Raw genomic sequence first — 16,246 nt, forward strand, 5'->3', positions numbered from 1 at the left:
AGGGCAGACAGTACAGTTACAATACAATTTAAAACACAACAGGAAATCAGAGATCCCCACTTGTTAGAGCTTACGATCTAAAAGGGAGGGTCAAGTGATACAAAAAAAAGGTAATAACTGTGGCGATAGAGAAACTAACTAGGTGAAAATAACTGGGTGATAGAGAAAATAAAAGTTTAGTTGTTAGGTGGAGGCAGGATAGAATTCTCTGAAGAGATGGATTTTCAGGGATCGCCTAAATGTGGATAGAGTAGGAGATAGTTTGACAGATTCAGGTAAGGAGTTCCTGAGACTGGGGAGGCTCTGGAGAAGTTCTGGAGGTCAGCATGGGAAGGGGTTATGAGGAAGCTAGAGAGCAGGAGGTCTTGGGAGGAGCAGAGCGAACAGTTTGGTTGGTAATTTGAGTAGAGGTTAGTGATGTAGTTGGGGGCAAAATTGTAGATGGATTTGTAGGCTGTTAGTATTGGAATTGTATTGGTTAGGTAAACAGAAAACTAATGGATGGATTGGGAGAGGTGGGTAGAAGCCACTGAACAGTTGGTAAGGTGGAGGAGTCCGACAGCAGAATTCATGGTGGACTGAAGGGGGCATAGCCTATATAAAAGGTAAGTCAGTGAGGAGGTGCAGTAGTCAACATGAGACATAGCAAGAAAAGTAGAAACTTTGTGGTGTCATTGGTTAAGAAGCGTGGAGACGTTGCAGACGTTAAGGCAGGAAGATCTGGACAGTGATTTGCATGTGGGGCCAGAAGTAGAGAGTTCAGGGTCCAGGACCACACCTAGCTCCATGGCTTGCAGGGACAGACTGATAGATGCGCCATCATTCTCGACAGAGAAGTCAGTGGAAGAGGCACTTCGGGGCGGATATATTATGGAGCTCAGACTTGGATAGATTAAGTTTGAGGAAGTGGTGCGACATCCAAACTGACTTCTAGTGAATTAAAAGGAGTAACTGAAAACCTGAACAATCGGACAATACATTATGCATGCAAGAAAAGGTAGTAGTAGCATCTGTGTCAAAAGTTGCAATCTGGTTTAAATTCCGGTTTGAATGAGGCGATTTGTTTCAAGATGTCCCGCAAGAGTTGCTGTTTGGCGGTTGATGGGGGGGAAACACAGGAAAAGCACCATCTCTTCCACAAAAAAATTACGACTTATTCACAGGAAATTGCCTAAGAAACTGCACCTTTATCGTTGAAAGGCTGTAGTGATGGACAATTCATTGTTATTTTTCGCACGGATCCAAACTTGGCACACTTTTTCTTTTGCTTTCTTATCACCTCTTATCTTCTTTGATGATGAATGACTTTATTTTACATTACAGGGATGGGGCTGGTGAGATGAAATAGAGTACAGAATAGCAGAAACACTGAAGGACAAGGCAGAACACTTTCACTTGGAATAAAACCATACAATGATAAATGGAGGACACTTTCTAAGCCTCTCTGGTGGGGTAAACATTAAAATACCCAATTATTGTTATCCAATATGGCAAAGAGAACAATAGTAGCAGCGGGCTGGAAATGTTTTTCTTTGCTACTTTGACCGCTTGTCGTCCATTCATTGTTGCGTCTATATTACAAGTGAATTCAGGAGGTAAAATTAAACTATTTGCAGAACTCTGTAATATGCAAGCAAATCATTAGTTTGCATTAAAAGGTTTGATCATTCTGCTGCTGTTGGTAAATTTGGGCATATTTAATTGGATATGTGAATCAAGAACAATTACTGGGCAAACTAACTGGCTCATCACCAATAAAGCAGATATATTCTAAGTAGGTAAAGGCCACAGAGATTTGACTTAATAGACAGTAGTAGTACGTTCTCTACATACAACGCGCACAAAATCAACAATATGATAAACAGCCTGAAAAACTCACTGTTACCATGTAAAATGTAGATATAATGGCATCTGGGCAAGGTTAAGGTGGCCACTAACAAATTATCCAACAATCACTCTGTTATCATGTGTGTTCATGTCACCAGATGTAAAAGTTGCACTTTGGAGGTTTTGTATAAAATCTTTAGACGAGTCCAGGGGTGAGAGGGAAAGAAGGGTCATTTTATGTATCAATATAATTATAGTTTTAAATGTTAGGCACAGTAGGCTTCTGTAGATGTTTTAACATATATATTTAACAACCACACATTTTATTCTCATTGTTAGTAGGAATGATCTCATAGAAGCCTATTTAAAAATGCTTACAATATTATAAGCCATGGTAGGAGGAGTAAAACAAAAAAAAAGGTGATCCTGGGAGAAGGGTGTTGGTTGCCAAATGTTGTATGCCTGGCAGCTCCTGTGTTGGAGTTATGGCTCCAATCATTACTCTTTTTTCAAGCATGACCACCATCCACAGAGGGTAAAAACTTTATGTTAAAATAAACCCCTGTATGTTTAAGTGTCAGGTCACCTGTAGCCAGATGACAAATGCACCCTGTTGGAGTCAGGGGTGCACCGCAAGGTAGTGAACCCTATAGCAGACTGCTGCGGATGGACAGGAAGCTTGAGCCCAAGATTCCCCAGGGCGCGGAGTCTAAGGTCCAGCTGGTGTTCACCAGAGCCTCTAGTAACACAGGATTACAGCGCTCAGGAAGTTCATTGAGGACAATCAGCATTAAAGGTAAAACCAAGGATGTGGTGACAGCAGCATTTCAGAAATTAAGTATTAAAGTCCATTAATATGAATACAAAAAGTCTATGCAATAAAGATGTATTCACTGGGCAAATTTCATCAGATAACCAAGGGCTGCTCTCCAAGAGTGAAGTCAACTTGAGCAAACAGAGAAAGGAGCGCGCAGTATTGCTACAGACTAGCGCTGGCTCTGAAACACGTTGTGTAGTTTCTTGACCCGTGTCAGCCACCGTCCCTCTGACGTCACTATTCATCAGACGAGCGGCTTGCCTCTACAGCGCTCACACACAGCCACAAGACTCGGCTCTCCCAGCTGCAGAATCGAGCTTTCTTCACAGAATGCAGGCACAACCCGGCTCCATTTGAAATACCTTCACTTTCACCCCTGTTCCTGCAATTTTAAATGTAAGTGTTGGATACCTGCACCTGTTATTTTAATTAAACCAGATGACTCAGAGGCGCTTTTTCCTGCGTTTCTTTTTCTACCAGAGCATCTAGTGGTGAGAATGGCCTTCGCTGCAACTGAACCCAGGTTGTGGCCCCCGGAGTCCCCCAGGTCACGCTCTGTAGGGAGAGAGGGGAAGCAGCCACTCAGGACACAAGGTATAGTGAAGGGTAAGCCGAGGTCAGGGCAACAGGCAGACGAGGATAACCAAGGGACAGGGTCACAGGCAAACAGGAGTAGTCGGGGACAAGCCAAAATCAGTACACAGAGAGATGAACGTAGCACACGGCAAGCAGGAACACAAAGCTAACAAACAACGTTGATCAGCAATGCAGACCTGCAGTGCACTAGTTAATATAGAGTTCCTGGAATGGCCTGGGGTGGAGCCATACAGGGAGGAGAGATGATAAAGGCAGCCAGGTGAGAGGGCCAGGCCTCTAAAATGAACACATGGAGAGCAAGGTAAGCCGCCAGACATTACTGCATATCCATGACATTAAGCCAACAAAGCTACATAGAGAAGTGGCAAAACATCCAACACCACAGAACAAGTTCAGCTGAATGTGACTTATTACCAGCTATGCCATGACCTGCAGACTGAGAACCTTTTACATACCACCTTATTATAAAGCATTGTGTTAGGATTTGCATTCTTTTTATTCACAAAGTTATATTGCAGGACTATAAGAGTATGTGGCCAGTTTCTTTGTTGCCAGTAATAGCCAAACAGCAACGACCATGGCACAATGGTACCGATACTAATCTTTAGCCGACCAAGCTTTGAGCCACAACATTCTGTGTATGTGAATGGAGATTAGAGCCATTCTGGAAATTTGTGTCATTACTTGTTCTAGGGCATTTGTACAAAAGAGCAGAGCAGGACATAATTACTGAAAATGCTCAATTGAGGCACAGTCCTGGAATACAGGCTCATGTTGGTATTTCATTGCCGTAGTCCAGTTAGCTGTTTGACAGACAGAAATTGCAGAACTAGGCCTGCAAGTATAAAGAGAGCCATTAAGAGTGCCCAGGGCATCTGCCCGATGGGCCAGGGCCGCATGTCTTGACAAGACTTGGCTGTGACATGTTGTGTGCCTGAAATAAAACTAGAGTCGAAAGCCGAGACTGGTGTTAAAATCAAGTCCTGCTTCAGTGCAATAGAAGCATCCTCACTCTGAGGCGGAGTGTTGAGCAGGTATTCGACGGAGAAAATGTTTGCCTGAGTTTATGCAGGGTACCACGTCTTACCTGGCCATGAGGCTTGGGATATGCAATTAGCGGACCTCCAGCTGTTGCAGAACTACAATTCCCACGAGGCATAGCAAGACTCTGACAGCCACAACCATGACACCCAGAGGCAGAGGCATGATGGGACTTGTAGTTTTGCAACAGCTGGAGGTCCGCTAATTGCATATCCCTGTTATATAGGGTCCAGGCTCCACCCGTCACAATGGGCATACCACCAAAGTGGTCTTTACAGTCTGGGTTCCAAAAGGATGGACCATGGCCCTGGACCTGTAAAGCACCCTGTGGCTAACTACAAACAGTACACAAAAGTGCCAAGGTGAGCGTCTGCAGAATGTAGTGCCCAAAGCAACATTACAGAAAATCCCCATGGCATGAGGTCTGGGTACAGCTTCCAATGTTTTACTGAAGTTGCACAGATCCGAATGCACTGCTTCTGTTGTTGCATTAGAAAACAGTAAAGAGTTAATTAAATAATTTGGATATAAATAAAGTAATTAGGCTAAAAGTGATTTCCCATTGGGGATAAGAGGTCCACCACCTTGGGACACTAGCAAAAAAACTCAGGACTCATGGAGTAGTGTAGGGCTATAGGGGAGGTGCACAGGGGGTATGTCACAAGAACATTGCCAGTGCAGAAATCACCTGAAGGTATGAGCCTATAAACCAGGGTCTATGAAAACTGACACGTCTGAGATATGTTACATTTATATAGATGAACACGCTGCTGAGCTCAATAGATTGTTCATGTTGCGTGATTATAGTGTTATCACTATCCAATATAGTGGGATGCGGTTAGCTTTTAATTCAGTTTTCATTTGAATAATTAACTGTCACCACAGAGCATAAAAGGTCTTCATTCTAACTTGAACATCTACATATATCTTACACAAGTCTAAGGCTGGATTCACACCTATGCATTTTTTGTGCTTTTTGCATTTTGCAGATTACAGTCCATTTACCATGGATTCCTATGAAACACGTTCTGTATTCCAAATCTGCAAAATGCACTAAAATGCATAGGTGTGAATCCAGCCTAACAGACCATCAAACTATCTGTTTTCTCCAACACACCCTCCTTGTCAACAGAAACACTGTATAGTCTAAGTGCTAGTTCACACTAGATGCAGTTCCGTGCACTTCCTTTCTGCACAAAATGCATGCACAGTGTTTTCCATGCATTCCAATGGCTCTAGTTCACACCATGCAGTTTCCGGTCAGTTTCCAGTGCAGAAACTGACCGGTGACTGCATGGTGTTAACTAGAGCCATTGAAATACATGGAAAACACTGTGCATGCATTTTTAGTGCAGAAAAAAAGCGCACGGAACTGAACTGCATCTGGTGTGAGCTGGCCCTAACTGCACCAGAATATAGCTGTAAACAATTTATTAAACAAGAGGAACCTCAACAAAAATGTCAGTTTCCTCTGTGGTATACATTTTTAAAAGCATCTTTTCTGTATGTCACGCCTGTTAGCAGGATGATCCTAAAAAAACTTTACAAGATGAAATAAGAGATTATGAAGATGAATTTCTGTACTACATTGATTGCTGTTCTTCTAAGAGCTTCAGACAAAATGGGCAAAAAATGGTCTGTATAAATGCTATTGCTGTGCAGGAATCACGCCAGCTCTCAAACATGCAATCTCTTTAAACCCGCAATAAACAGATTGGCTTCTAGAACTGGAAAAAGAGACAACTCTCAGAGGACCATCAAGGTCAGAGTCGCTGCTAGAGGCCTGCAAGGAATTTGCTACTTAATGGCTTAATTTGAATAGCATTAAAGGAGGGAAGACATGATTATTTAGAAAATATAGCTTTTCCTGCCCTGGAACACTACGAGGAGGAAATAAATAGATCATTAGCAATTACGGTAATAAGGAAAATGAGAGGCAACACAAAATCAACTGCCTCCTCCCAACATAAAAAAAAAAAAAAAAAAGGAAGAAGGACTATATATGCCAACAGATCCTGCGTAATCACAACTACAATCCTCATTATGCTCACTGCATCCCACTACCCCACCAACAGATTCAGCCTACTACAATCCTTATCATCCCCTCTCTTCTCAAAAGATCAAGTCCAGTTACCATACAACCATCATCATGCCCACTGCCTTCACAAAAATATCCAGTCCCACCCAACTACAATCATCACCCTCCACTAAACACCATTACTCCCCTACAACATATCCTGACAACCACAACAATGCAATTTCCCCCTCAGATAGATTTATTAAATTCCCCCTAACCCTGAGGCTTCATGTACATGGGATGTTGTTTAACCTCTCCTGAACGATTTATCTTGACAGCTAGAAACCAGTGTCTAAAAACGTCCGTTTAGCCGCGTTTGCGTCTTGAAGCATTTGAAAAAAATATATATATTTTTTTTTTGTTAAAAATTAAAAAAAGTCGGAAAGGAAAAAAAAGGAAACGCTGCTAAATGTGAGTTGCCGTGTTTAGCTGCGTTTGGCCCTTGAAATGCCTCTAAATACATTTTTTGGGGTTCCAGAAAAAGCCTCTAAACTCAACTGTCTAGAAACTATAACATGTACTGATAAGGTAACATAGAGGTGAGGTCAGGAGCAATTGAAAAAAAATGCCCAACTGCTCCTAAACCTCCGTTTACCAGCAGCAGTGTACATGAGGCCTAACAAATGTCCAACATTTATTATCATCCACAGATACCACAATACCCAATCTTCTGGTCTCACTCGCACATACACACAAACACACACAATCAATTTTGCACCAACTTTTTTAGTTTTTACTGTATTTGAGTTTATTTTACCTCCCAATGTGTTGTTCGTTTTGCTATATCCATTTAATTAAATCAAAGTTACAATCCTAATAACAAGACTAAATCATGGCTTTTCAGTAAATATATATTAAAGATGGACTTCAGGCATTTTTTGTCAGCTTTCCCGTATATTTTTACAGGTCCTATGCTGAAACATTGGCCCCTAGAATTTCCTTCTGAAACTGGGTAAAGATCCTTGAATGCTCCTCGGATCAGCCAATTGTACTGTTGAACATAGACCTTAAAATTCTCACCAAAGTGTTAGCTTTCCGGCTGCCCAAAATCATTGCCTTATTGGTAGAGATAGACCAAACTGGTTTTATGCCAGGAAAATCTACTGACACAAACCTACATAGTGTGTTTGCTCACCTCCAAATTGCTAATGCTGGCATGTCACCCATTGTAATGGTGTCAATTGATATAGAAAAAGCCTTTGACTCCGTTGATTGGCAGTTCATGCACAGGGTCCTGGAGCCAATAGGATTTGGGCCCAAATTTCAAAGGTGGGTCACACTGCTTTATAGGACTCCTCGAGTGGCAATTGGACTGGGTCTTGCGGTTTCCCCATTTTTCAACATAGGACAGGGCACTAGACAGGGACGCTCACTATCCCCCTTTCTTTTCGCTCTTGTTATGGAGCCCTTGGACACAGCCCTTCGAATGTCAAGACCATCTGGGGCCATTCAGATGGGATCCATTAGCGAACGGATTAATGCACAATATGCAGATTACTTCATTTTATTTTCATGACTTGGGACTTCTCTTCAAATGTCACTAAACATCCTAAACAAGTTTCCCATATTCTCTGGGCTTAGGGTAATTGGGGCAAGTCATCTATCCTGCCTTCAGATGATGGAGCCAGGGAGGAAGCGGACCCTGACCTTCCTCTGCGTTGGGTCACGTCCCTCACATACCTTGGCGTTAAGATAACAGCAAATGTCAATGACTACATGTCTCTAAATCTGGCCCCACTGGTGACCCAATTCACACAAAAAACAAAAACGGTCTGTAACTGCTTACCTTGGTTGAAGTCCATAGTGCAGAGATGTATGCTCACCCTTGCTAATACACCCAGCCCACGGTAACTAGGTAAAAGGCTACATGGGCTGTGAATCTGAGCACGGGGGCTTGACAGGAAAAGGGATCCGAATATCCAGTACCAAAGAGGGAAATTACCAGGGCCGTTTGAAGGAATTAGGGGGCCCCAAGCAAAATGGACATGGAGGCCCCCCCCACCGCACGCACAGCGCAGAACCACAGCAAGCAGAAAACCAACAGCCGGGTGGATGGAAGGGGTGATGGTGGGGCAAGATGAATCACTAGTGCCCCAGCATAGCATGACATATAAAAGAGGGCTGCATACAGGGCTGGTGCAAGGATTTTTGACACCCTAGGCGAAACCTAATTTTGCCGCCCCCCTTGGCTCCACCCCTGACCCCACCCCCTTTGCCCTGCCCATGTATACCCCACCTTTATAACGAAGCACCCATCAAATGCAGCCTTACCAGCGCCCATCAAATACAGCCTCACCAGCGCCAATCAAATGCAGTGTCACCAGCGCCCAAATACAGTGTCGCCAGGGCCCATCAAACACAGCCTCACCAGCGCCCATCAAATGCAGCGTCACCAGGGCCCATCAAATACAGTGTCACCAGCGCCCAAATACAGTGTCACCAGCGCCCAAATACAGTGTCACCAGCGCCCATCAAATGCAGCGTCACCAGGGCCCATCAAATACAGTGTCACCAGCGCCCAAATACAGTGTCACCAGCGCCCAAATAGTGTCACCAGCGCCCATCAAATGCAGCCTCACCAGCGCCCATCAAATACAGCGTCACCAGCGCCCATCAAATACAGCCTCACTAGCGCCCATCAAATAGTGTTGCCAGGGCCCATCAAACACAGCCTCACCAGCGCCCATCAAATACAGCCTCACCAGCGCCCATCAAATGCAGTGTCACCAGCGCCCATCAAATACAACGTGCATCCACATCGGTATCACCCCCCGTTGACTGCACTTATTCCACACCATTGATGGGTTGTCTGGTCTGCTTCCGGCCGGAGCTCCAACTTGACAAGCCTTTCAAACACTGCTAATCTGTAAGTGTGTTTTTGTCTTTACTTTTAAATAAAATAATTTTTATACGGATTGACACTATTGTGGCCCCCTATGTTTTTTATGTGGTATGGTCATCGTATCCCCCAACACGGGAGTGTAACAGAGATCGACATCCGGATTGTCCACACAGGCCTTTACTCTCCAAAGTATCAGTCTTCATGCTACCTGGGGTCTTCTTTTAACTAAGAGACCACCGGGAATCTGGTAAGCAGATTCATTACTCGTTTGGTGGAGGTTTCTTCTTATCGGATTGTCACTTATCATCATGGATTTTTCTTTTCTTATTCACTGGTGAAAGGACTTATTGTTTTTATCAAGGACTTTTTTTGATATCTTGTCGTTAATTTAAATTCCTCACATTACTCACGGACAATTAATTTTATTCGTTTTTGGGTATTTTCATATTATGTGTAGCGCATCTTGTTTTTTTTCTTACAGCCCCACTAGTGCCCATCAAATACAGTGTCGCCAGGACCCATCAAACACAGCCTCTCCAGCGCCCATCAAATGCAACGTCACCAGCGCCCATCAAATACAGTGTCACCAGCGCCCATCAAATACAGTGTCACCAGCGCCCATCAAATGCAGCCTCACCAGCGCCCATCAAATACAGTGTCACCAGCGCCCATCAAATACAGCGTCACCAGCGCCCATCAAATACAGCGTCACCAGCGCCCATCAAATACAGCGTCACCAGCGCCCATCAAATACAGCGTCACCAGCGCCCATCAAATGCAGCCTCACCAGCGCCCATCAAATACAGTGTCACCAGTGCCCATCAAATACAGCGTCACCAGTTCCCATCAAATGCAGCCTCACCAGCACCCATCAAATACAGTGTCACCAGTGCCCATCAAATACAGCGTCACCAGTGCCAATCAATGCAATGTGGGGTGGGGGATATTTTAATACACAAACACATTTAAAAATTTTATGTCAATGATCATGAGAAGGGTTCAGGGATCAGGATACTCCAAAATGACACTAGCGATTAACAGGAGGACAATCTTCAACCTAAATCCTCATAAATGAAGTTACACAAGAAGTTGTCATCACACATATACAATATGCAACAGTTTTTATTCACCACACCAGTGTCACCAGGTGACGGTCTTGGGCTCAGCAAACTTCTGACAATATAGTACTGTGTACCTGCTGTTTGCTGTGTTCGTGCCTCTTCCAGGCTCCACCTGACCCAAAGCCCGGGAGCCGCTGCCAGGTGCCAGTGCCATGCTATATCCCATGATGCACCATCCATGTCTGCTCCAGACACGGCCAGGAGAGCATGAGGGGGGGGGGGCGCTGTGCTTCTGGACACTGTAGAGAGAAGTGAGAGAGGCCTGTGGACACAGAGAGCAGAGGGGGGGGGGGCTGCCTTGTTCTGAACGGAGAGTGTAGAGGGGGATTGCTGGACACATGTGACTCACATGTGTCCAGCAATCCCCCTCTACACTCTCCGCTCAGATTCAGAACAAGGCAGCCGCGCCCCCCCCCCCCCCCCTCTGCTCTCTGTCAGGGCGGCTGCCTGGTGGATAGTGCAAGCTCCGTGGAGGACAGTGCGGCCGGGCTCCCTAGGCGGTGTAGTGTCTCCTCACCGGGCCCCACTCGGCTGCGGGCCCCATAGCGCCCGCGTTGGGGGCCCCCTTCCAGCTCGGGGCCCCAAGCAATTGCTTGCATTGCCTCTCCTGTTCCGACGGGCCTGGAAATTACCAAAGGATTGTCGAGGTGAAGCTGTAGTCAGGGGATTCCAGAAGTCAGAGTTAACAAGGAGCAGAGCCAGGGTCAGAAACCGGGGTTAGTCTTGGAACACTGAAACTTGAAAACAAGAACACAGGAAACCAGGAACCTTTGGCAACGCAAGAGACAATGAACTGACACAGCCCTCAAGGTGTCTACAAAACAAGACAAATCTGCAGAAAGGAACACAAGCGGGATCATCCATTCAATGACCCTCTTATAGACTAAGAGGATCCCATTTCCAGATAACCAAACCCCACTGTTGTACAGGATGAAGGGGAATTCACATATTGCTAGCCTGTGTGGTGGGCTGAGTAAACCAACACCACGATGGCAGCAATGGAGACAATTATAAGTTTCCAGTTTAACTAGGATGCAGGAGTTCACCTTTAAGTGGAAACAAATTATAGGTAGTCATCTCTTCAGCAGTGCCTTTTAGAATATGAAAAACTCTCCTGGGTAATATTATAGGAAAAATCCTTTGTAAAAAAGAAAACAAAGGCAGCAGCTCATATCAGTTTACAACTAGCAAACAGGGGAAAGGTGCACAGACAGGCCAACATAAAAAAAAATACATAACCGTTTCAACATCACATGTCAGAGGCTTTTTTGATGCATACATTTCTAAATTAATTTTAAGCCACCCCGCCTCATCAAGGCACCTCTGCAGAGGATGGTCCCCAACTTGAAACTATCTACTAGCGAAGCCTGGGGGCAGCCTTTAAACCTTTTGCTGTTACAGCCATGTTTTTACATTTTTCGCACACATTTTAAAATGCAGATTTTACGGCTAAAGATTAAACCCAAAACCAAAAATGTATTATATTGCAGCTTACCAATTCTTAGATGTGGTGGCTGCATTCATTCTCCCCCCCCTCTGTTTTTACCTGGTTATCTGGTCAATAACACATCTCCTGTATTAGGCCAACCATAGATGGTTCAAATTCCTGCTGAACCGGTCAAGATTCGAACTGTGTGGGCAAGCTGAATGTACCAAGTTGATCGATCGATCAGCTTGGGTACACCCGGTCTGCTGGAATCACTTGCGATTATTATTAGCGGCTGCTATATCCGCTAGCAATAATCACTGTCTTCTTCTGGCATGGACAGCACCCCCCGCCCGCCCCTGCCCCCCCACTGGGAGCAGACAATTGCTCAGCAGGAGGGATTCCCCTCTTAACACTGAATGTCTTGATGGGTGAATCATGTGAATTTCTTTCCTCCTCCTGCCTTCAGAGTGCCCCAATAGCAAGCTGCAAATTGTAGTACAGAGCGTCTCTATGGCAAAATAAAGAAAAAAACTTCTGCTTTTAGAACCACTCAATTCCTGCCCAGGACTACGTGTCCCATGAGGCATTGCTCCTCACACATTCACAAGTTCTAAGGCACCTACTAACATGGATGGACAGTGTGCTGAGCTGTAGGTGTGCTGCACTGTATTTCCTAATATGTAAACAAATAATGCATTCTGTATGCAGGCCAACTAAGCGGCTGGCCGTAACAATCGATTATGAAAATAGTGAACTATTCTCATAATCGATTAGCTGTTGATTAATCGATTCATTTTTTCGGCCCTAAATGAAATGACATCCCTAGAATTATTCCTCACATGGGCAGCAATACCAGACAGCATAGTAAGAGGTGGGAGTGCTTTGACTTTGTAGGCTGTGGATCCCAGGCTGCAGGGGGACCGAGACAGGAGGCAGTTCCTGAGACTGGAGGTTTCTGGCCGATTGATATTCCGATCTGTGAGCTTCTTATGTGAGAGTGTTCTGGTTTTGTTTGTTTAATAAACTTGCCGCTACAGACTCCTTTCTTTGTATTTGAGATCATGTATACCTGGAGGGGATGAGAGTTGAAGCAATTGTGAATCTTTGCCATTAATCTGGATATTATCTCATGCAGTTATGACCTCCTTATAATATAGGGGTCCAACTGTGAATGTAAGGGCCCATCCGTATGAGTACCTGCTAGTGGAAGTCATCACTGTGAAGCGTGTATTGTACTTTGGAAGAGTGTTGGGGCCATTTATCAGATCATACCAGTTACTTAAAGTATTTATATCCTTGAAATTTTCCACATTTTGTCATGTTACAACCAAAAACGAAAATTTATATTATTGGGATTTTATGTGATAGATAGACCAACACAAAAGTGTCACATAATTGTGAAGTGGAAGTAAAAATTATAAAGGGTTTTCAAACTTTTTTACAAAATAAATATCTGAAACGTGTGGCATGCATTTGTATTCAGCCCCCTTTACTCCGATACCCCTAACTAAAATCTAGTTGAACCAATTGCACCAAAAAGCAGCCCATGGTAACTTGAAGGAGCTGCAGAAACCCACAGCTCAGGTGGGATAATCTGTCCACAAGACAACTATTAGTTGTGCATTCCACAAATCTGGCCTTTATGGAATAGTGGCAAGATGAAAATCATTTACAGTTTGTGAGAAGCTATGTGGGGGACACAGCAAACATGTGGAAGAAGGTGCTCTGGTCAGATGAGACAAAAATTTTACTATTTGGCCTAAAAGCAAAACGCTATATGTGTGGCGGAAAACGAACACTGCACATCACCCTGAACACACCATCCCCACTATGAAACATGGTGGTGGCAGCATCATGTTGTGGGGATGCTTTTCTTCAGCAAGGATACAGAAGCTGGTCAGAGTTGGTGGGAAGACGGATGGAGCCAAATACAGGGCAATCTAAAGGCCTGTACACACGATCAGACTTTTTGACAACAATTGTCTGACAGACGTGTTTTAATCGGACAATCCGACCGTGTGAATGCTCCATCGGACAATTGTTTTTGGTTTTTCACCAGACAAATGTTCGCTGTGAATGTGCCTCAAACTTTTCGGCAACAAATGTCTGATGGAGGATAATCCGATCGTGTGTACAAAGTACAAACACGCATTCTCAGAACCAAATGCTAAAAGATCAGACAACAATAGCATAAGTTGCCCAAAGAGCTGAAAAACCACGTGATTTGGTGAAAGTTGGCTGAAAATGTCCTGCAGAACAAGTTTACGGCCAACGCCCATTCGGACCAAAATCCACAGAAAAGTCAGATGGAAGTCTGATCGTGTGTATGAGGCTTTAGAAGAAAACCTGTTAGAATCTGCAGAAGACTTGAGACTGAGGTAGAGGTTCACCTTCCAATAGGACAAGGACCCTACACATACAGCCAGAGCTACAATGGAATGGTTTAGATCAGGGGTGCCCAACCTTTTGAAGAGCAAGGGCCACTTGAGCAACTTGGTAAATCGGTCGCGGGCCACAATATGGGCTCTCTGATCCGCCCATACGGAAAGGGACAGATACCCTTTAGTTGTTTTTTAGTGGATCGGATTGAAGGTAGGCGGGTGTAAACGGACACAAGTCTGTTTACATCTGCTGTTACATAGAGATGAATGGAGGGTCCGATTGGGTCGAACTGATTGTGTGAAAGGGGCCCAAGGCTGCTTTCACACTGATGTGCTGTGGTTTACCCACACCGCGGGTGCAGCGCAGTGCACCTGTGGCTTTCCAGCGGGTTAGCTGCACTTTTCCATAGACTTCTATTATATCCTGCAGGTGTGGTGCACCGTCTTAAAGTGCACCAAACCTGCAGGTTCAAACAGAGTGCATTTGGTATCACGCCGATTGCTTCCTCTACCGCCATCTTCATTCACAACACTGAGGCTTGCTAACCCACCATCCCAGAGAAAGAGGTCGCGGGCCAAATCAGAAGGCTCTGCGGGCCACTGGTTGGGCACCCCTGGTTTAGATCAAAGCATATTTATGTGTTAGAATGACCCAGTCGGGGCGTGGCCTGGACAGGCATGTGAGCGGACGCTTGGCACGGAGCTCCCGCTATTGATCCTGCAACGATCCTTCCCGCGGCGATCCTGTACCGCACAAAGCGCCGACAGACCCACCCTACCTTCCTCCACACGGCGGCGACCACACAGAGACCTTCCCGATCCCCGAGATGGCCCGTAGAGGTGAAAAGGAAGCGGCGGTGGTGGCGGCCCTGACCCTCCAAGATGGCGCCGGCTCCGTCCTCCCTCAGAGGGCCACGCGCGGCTGGGAGACACACAAGGAGACGGGTAAGCCGGCTAAGACACCAAAACAGCAGGGGAGGGAGCAGCCCAAAGATATGCTGTACTATACCCAAAAGCTCCAGGGCCCGAGCTGCTCCCTTCCCCCTCAGCTGTCGACACCATTACATGAGGCTGGGGGGCAAGATGGCGCCTCCACCCTAGATGACACGCTGCCCCTGGAGGTGTCCCAAGGACAGATAGCTGACCTGTTTGAGAGGCCAGAGGATGCTCCACAACCCACGCTGAGTGAGATCCTGCAGGCAGTGCAAAGCTGCACCACATCTGTGACTGCGTCCGTGGATGGCCTTAAGCTGCAGTTTGGGGCCCTGACAGAAACTGTGTCATTTATCCGACATGACATCCAGAAAATAAGAGAACGCACCACGGCAGTGGAGGGGCGCGTTAGTGAGGTGGAGGACCAGATGCCCCACCTCGTTAGAGACACCAGAACTGCGCTGCAGCAAGCGGGTCAGGCGAACGCAAAGACAGACGATATCGAGAACCGCCTAAGAAGGAACAATGTTCGCATCGTGGGGCTCCCTGAGAAGGTGGAGGGCCGGGACCCCACAGCCTTCGTGGAGTCATGGCTCCAGGAGATGTTTGGTGCGGAAGCATAATAGTGCTCAGGCTGGCGCGGGAGAAGGGGACTGTACACTATAATGGAGCAAGGGTCTCATTCTACCCAGACTTTTCCGCAGAAGTGCAGCGCAGGAGAGCCAAATTTGCTGATGTGAAGAAGCGCCTACAAAATATTCAAGTGACATACGCCATGCTGTACCCGGCCAAACTAAGAGTCACAGTCAGAGGCCAAGCCACCTTCTTCGAATCCGCCGCGGATGCTGCGGAGTGGTTGGACCGCAACGAACAAGATTTGCGCAGGAGACGGGACGTAGACGAGGGGGACTGAAACACCTGACCGCACAAGATGGACTAGGTATGACACCTGTTGTGGGAAATGCCTGTTTTTTATATCTCTAATTGCTATTTTCTTTTTCCTTTTTTTTTTTTTTTTGTCAGCGCGAGCTCAGAGCTTTTGAAAAATTACCCTTCCAATGTTGGAATCTGAGCGGCAGAGGGGGAGGCCCCCCCTCTATGTCGCACACGCTAGAGAACGACCCCGTAGTCTGGGGAGGACTGATAGGTGCCCGGTTGGCACAGAGTTCCGGAGACTGTGT

At 45.7% G+C, this 16,246-nt stretch overlaps 1 protein-coding gene across 1 annotated transcript in view; it reads right to left on the reverse strand.

Moving 5' to 3' along the window:
- The window catches only part of LOC120913799 (carboxyl-terminal PDZ ligand of neuronal nitric oxide synthase protein-like), a 165,801-nt gene that overhangs the window by 100,412 nt on the left and 49,143 nt on the right, over positions 1 to 16,246 (reverse strand). The gene's annotated exons all lie outside the window — the stretch shown is intronic.

The sequence above is a fragment of the Rana temporaria genome, chromosome 9, assembly GCF_905171775.1.
Source record: "Rana temporaria chromosome 9, aRanTem1.1, whole genome shotgun sequence".
Taxonomy (NCBI): Eukaryota; Metazoa; Chordata; class Amphibia; order Anura; family Ranidae; genus Rana; species Rana temporaria.